The following is a 5,888-nucleotide window of genomic DNA, read 5'->3' as shown; positions in this document are numbered from 1 at the left end:
AGGCTGCAGGAGACTAGATGTGGCTCTGTTATGACACCAAGAGCCGCCCTCTGGTGGAAATAAGTGCAAACTACTCATCAGCAAAACACAAGATGTTGTGATAGGCACCAACTTAGATGGCTTTAAAAGGGGTGAGATGAATGTTGTGTCAGTGGGAAAACGTATATTGGGCAGCACTGAGGACTTTTTTTCAGGAGGAGAGAAGGGTACTACTTTTTAAAGCAAATGAATGAAATTAAGCCCAATGTTATGAGTGTGGGAATGTTCAGGGAGGCAGGAGAGGATATATTGTTTAATTATATCCTTCCCAACTAGTTAACACTAGTTCTATAATTTAGCAGAGTAACATTCTCCTTTCTAACTTGTATAGCGGATAACGTCTTTGCCAGGCTCATTTAAGCCTCTAAAATAAGTTTCCTGGTAATTCCCCTTTATTCCCTCATAAAAGATTAGACATGACACAGTTTATTCACACACATTCTGTTCACAGATGGATCCCAGAAGGCAGACATAAGCTACAAAATATATACACCTGGAATCTATCCCATAAGGAGATAGCTCCTTTGTCCTCTCTTGGCTGCAAGCCAAGAGAGCATCTCAGGCTAAGATGTTGCTTCTTCGAGGAATGGAGTCAGAGAGAGAGAGATGTCTGCATCCCCTGTGCTGTTTTGTTACCTGCATAGGTGAGGTCACGCCCATCTCTGGTCACATGTAGAGGAAGTCTGCCCCAGCCCAGGAGGAAACAGGAAGTTCCGACTGGCTGGTTCAGACACCCCCTTTTTTTTATTATTATTTTTAATTAAATATTTATTAGCATTTTCAAGAAACAAACAAGAACAAAAAATAAACAGAACAAAAGAAAAATACAAAAATACATAACAGAATTAAACAACAAAAGGAAAATAGAAAAAACACATAAAGTTACTAATACTTATTGTTCTTAACCTTATTTCTCAGACCTCCTCACACCTCCCCTTCTTGTATTCCAATTTAAATTGTCAGTTCAGCAAATCCTTAACTTATTTCTTTACCTTAACTTATACATTTATTCTAACATACCATTTTTTACTTTGCTTCTTTTTTCCATTTCCTCCATTTATTTTTAACAATCTTATTTTCAATTAATTTAAAAAAGAAGAAACCAATTTTACCTTATTAAAAACACACATCAATACTTATACCTCATTAATTGTTCTTAAACCTTTTTCCTAAAGTCGACCAAAATTTCCCTTCCACGATTTACCCAATTTCCTTACCACTAATTAAAAATAAAAAAAAGAAAACAAATTATCCTTATGTGCCCTTTGGATTCCCAACCTCCACCCACCCTTTTCCCGGTTCCAGTCCCCGACCAATGTCCATCAGTCTTTATATTATTTATTTAGCCTGGAGACCTCACATCTGAGGCCCTTTTATCTCTCTCAGTTCCTTTCTGCCGGTCTCTTTGATGGTCCTTAATGTTAAACCCCAAGTCTCGGAGGGGCTCCGGCCCAGCAGAATCCTTGTTGCTTCCAGCCAGTCTTCCATACTTAAAAGCAAAGCCTGTGGGGGGCTCCAACTCTTGTTTCAAATTTCTTACAGATCCAGATGTCCCCAAGGCTCCAGCTTTCACCTTCCGCAGATTTATAATCCTCAGGTCTTCAGATCTCCTCCAAGGGAGATCTCTCCATTTTCCAGGCTCCCATTCAGACCAGGCTTTCCACATCCAATTTTTATTGTCCTTTTTTATCATCATGTCAGGCCTCATATTGTAACTCTCCTTTAACTCCTGCACATCTCCTGCTTCTCCTTCATTTTCTTCAAAAACTGCACCTTGCTCCATCATTTCTGCACTTTCAGTTTCATTTATTTGTTCTGTTAAGCAGGCTTCCTGTTTCAAGTCCTTATCAGGCTCAAAACTGTTGTTTACTGACCAGTGTAGTAGTGATACCTTTGTAGACATAACATTGTATTCATCTTTCAAGTTTCCCAAGAGAGCGAGTGTTCTGTCCAGTTCTGCTTGGAGTTTACACCCCCTTTTATGTCCACTCTCAGAATGTTGTATTTGACTGCTCTGTGTTTCACATCCCACAATGCTCTGTGTTTCACATCCCACAACGAGGACATTAATAAGCAAACCATTCAACAGGCACTTTGAGTACAGGGCTTTAGAAGTGGTTCCTTAAAATCAAGGCAGTTAAGACGCAAATGTTTCATTTAGCCATGGAGCTTCTAAACTGACCTTCTTGTAAATAGATTCCAGAGTAGTTTGCAAACATTAAATAATCAACCAGTAAAACACAATTAAAAATATAAATCCTACACCAACATTTCTAAAAACCCTCACAGATGATGCAATAAAACAATCCAAAATCATGGAAGAAAAGGCTATATATGCCCATGGCTGGGAATCTTGAGAGTGAGAGTGACATTGCCTCTTGAGGGCTTCTCATAGGCATCTGGCCAGTGTGAGAATAAGATACTGGACTAGTCAGGTCTTTGGTCTGATCCTGCAGGCACCTTCTTATGCTTCTGAGTAAACTCAGCTGATTGGCACTTTTCAAACAGACCCCTGATCTAAGTTGCAATTTCGCTGTGTTTGAAACCTTCCCCTAGATACCATGGAGCAAAGTATCAGATGTTACAGACTCATTTGTGTTTTTTATACCCTCTATTCATCTCTTCAGCATCTCACCGAGGAAGAAGGTAGCAGAGGTCTCTTCCTCTGACAACACTTCTATAAGCTCAGTCTCCAAAATGAATGCACCTTTGCCTTTGGGTTGCTTTCTTTAGGCCAGGTTCCTCCTGCAGCTTTATTAGCTGCATAATAAGTAGGAATTCAACAGGTGAGACTTTTGTCATCACCACACCTGGCCTCCTACCCCAAACCATCAGCCTTCTTGTGTCTGTTGCCCTACTTCCAGCTACCACAGCAACTGGCTTAAATCTCTCTTCCCTTTGGCTTTCTTCTAATGCGACATTGGTGGAAACAACGAATAGTCAAGTTTCATCTTCCTCTTTTATTTGTACAGTACTTCCTTTGAGTGCGACTTATAATGACTCACCTGCCATAAAATATGCAAGTGAAGAGCTATTTACATTGATTGAGAGCTATTACGGATTTCTGCTTTTCACCAAAGCCCTGCAAGTTCCTTTATTTAATGCCTCAAAAGTATTTAGTCATTAGAATGTAAGAGCCTCACTAAATCAGATCAAATATCTATTTTGTCCAGCTTCCTGTATCCCACAATGGCACAACAGAAACCTCCAGGAAGCCCAGCATTTCCACTACCTGAAATGTCTTGGTTACTCAGTCATGTGGCTTTCAGAACTTGCTTTGCAGACAGATTGGAGTAGGAGAGGGAGTGTCCATTGTCTGTCTTGTTGATAGTAGACTGTCTAGACTACATGTTCCAGCCTGCTGCTTACCTAGACTTGAACATACAGCATCCTGAATTAAAGATACAGCATAGTGTGTCAACTATTAGCGTACACACTGTGCTTTCTTTCTCGTTACAACCACTCATTCACGGGGCCTTGAGAGCTCGTTTGAATGTGTATGTGTGTTCACTTTAACACTGGGCTGCCTTAGGCACTGCTTGTTGAAATTCCACCCTCTTAGGTCCACCTTTCCACCAGTTCCACAGGAGGTTCTGCCAGGTAATCGCTGCTACAAAGTCTTGACTTTCATGTGGCTGGGGAAACCCAGCCAGATGAGTGGGTTATAAACAATAAATGATGATGATGTGGTTCAAGCATATGGATAGAGGTGTAGACATTTTCAACCTCAAAATGCTTGTCCTAAATCAAAGCCCCCTGAGTAAAGTCAGAAGTCATGGGATAAGAAGGCTCAGAGATTACTGAGACAACAGGCTTTTGAGTGACTCTCAGAGTTAACTAAGAGCAGAGTTCAAATGCAGCACAGCAACTTTAAATCTTTACAGAGGGCTTGGTGAAATTCTGGTGACAAAGCACACCAATGCACATTAACATAGGCCCCTCAAGCAAACAGAAATGCTGACATGCATTTAGATTCCTACGCTAAAGATAGTGTAGGCCAGGATAGGTCTGGATGCTCTAGTTGCAGAGAGTCATCAAATCAGTCTGTTTCTAAATAAATGTCGAAACAATATCCTCCCTATAAATCCAGCTATTTAGTTTTAAAAACCAAACACAGCTGACCATACGGGGGGGAGAAATGCCACTTTCTGGCCTATGGGTAGTGGATTTAAAAATATTTGACTTCATGTTTTCATGAGCTAGCTTTTTGAACATCTTCCTCCTGAGCACAATGTCCTCAGATGCTGTATCATTTTTTGGTGCGAATGCAGACTACTTGTCAAACAGTAGGAAGATATGCCAAACTCCATAGAGAAACATATTGGCTGTTTCCTGTTAAAGTAGAAACACCTGCAAGCTTATTATTGCATCTTAATTACATACATAAAAGCTAGGAGGCTCAGCCAATGAAAATGACTCATCTCACTAAATGAAGCATCACATGGAGCTCTCAGTGTGTGTCATCTCAGATTTGTTTGGACTGTTCAACTTTGCATGGAAAGAGCACAGAGCAACAGTTAAATTAAGAAGATATTTGAAGGCTAAAGAGGCAGTCCCCTTTCCTGGAATGAATATAACCAAGAGCAAAAATGAAGGTATGTATAGCAACTTTTAGAGATTTATTCCAGGCAATTTACAAGTATGGGAATTTAAACTCATAATATTTGTGAGAGCTAAGCCTGAGTTTATGAGTCTGTAGATTACTGAGTATGCTGTCAGTATCAAACAAAAGGTGCTGGGCGGAACTGGTAGAAGCAAATAAAGTTCAATTCACAAGTAAATTTCTATTATGCACTTGACATATTTCTCATACCAACCAGGTAAATATTTGCCTTTGACTTCCATATCAATCAATATTTATTCATATCTTATTTTAGCAGCAAAAATATATCAATGCCTTCAGTTTATCAGGAAATATATAAGGAACCCCAACGATCTATAAAAGAAAGTCAAATTCCTAGTAGTTGCATTATCAAGTAGTAACATTTCCTCATGAATAGCCAAGACAAAATTCAATTCCAGTGGTTCTCATCACAACAGGCATTTTACATACTGGAAAAATGAAGAGCAGTATTATAATATAGTAGCAAAATAAATGAAGTTACTTGAATAGAAGATCAACACATGTTCCATCAAAGAGATTCAGTTTTTGAATTGCCTTATACTGTATTGATGGGGGGGGGGAGAGATGAAATTACACAGCTGCTTTTAAAACAAAATTTCGTGCATGCACACACAAGCTCATACCAATGACAAACTTAGTTGGTCTCTAAGGTGCTACTTGAAGGATTTTTTTTTATTTTGTTTCGACTACGGCAGACCTGTAACTAGCTGCTTTTAGCTATCTGACATAAAAGGGCAAAATGAGACTAATTTTCTAAAAGCTAAGAAAACGCTACTTAAAGCATAGCTGTCAACTTTTCCCTTTTCTTGCGAGGAATTATAAAACATGAATTTTCATGCCTTAAACATACCAGATCTCAAACTTGACTGTAAATTCCTCACTGAATGTCTTTTGTGAGAATGTTTGCCGATTATGCTGAATCTTTTGAAGAACCTGGAATGAGTTGTACATAACAAATACACAGAAATCGAAAATTTCTCTCAGCCTACACTGCTGTCAATGCATCTCTTTGGAGACATGGCACTGAGGCAATCTGTGAGACTCTATGCAAGTCACAGAAAATTTGAATTCCTGCAAGAAATCACATCCACACATTCAGCTTATCAAGTTACAACCACCACCTAGCACTTGGAAAAGGTTTCGGGAGAAGGCAAACACTGAGAGGTGTTACAGAAGGCAATTTCTATGGTTACAAAGATAAAAGCATGTCTTGGTAGAAGGTGAT

The sequence above is a fragment of the Podarcis raffonei genome, chromosome 2 (genome assembly GCF_027172205.1).
Source record: "Podarcis raffonei isolate rPodRaf1 chromosome 2, rPodRaf1.pri, whole genome shotgun sequence".
NCBI lineage: Eukaryota > Metazoa > Chordata > Lepidosauria > Squamata > Lacertidae > Podarcis > Podarcis raffonei.
Note: the sequence above shows the minus strand (reverse complement) of the source record.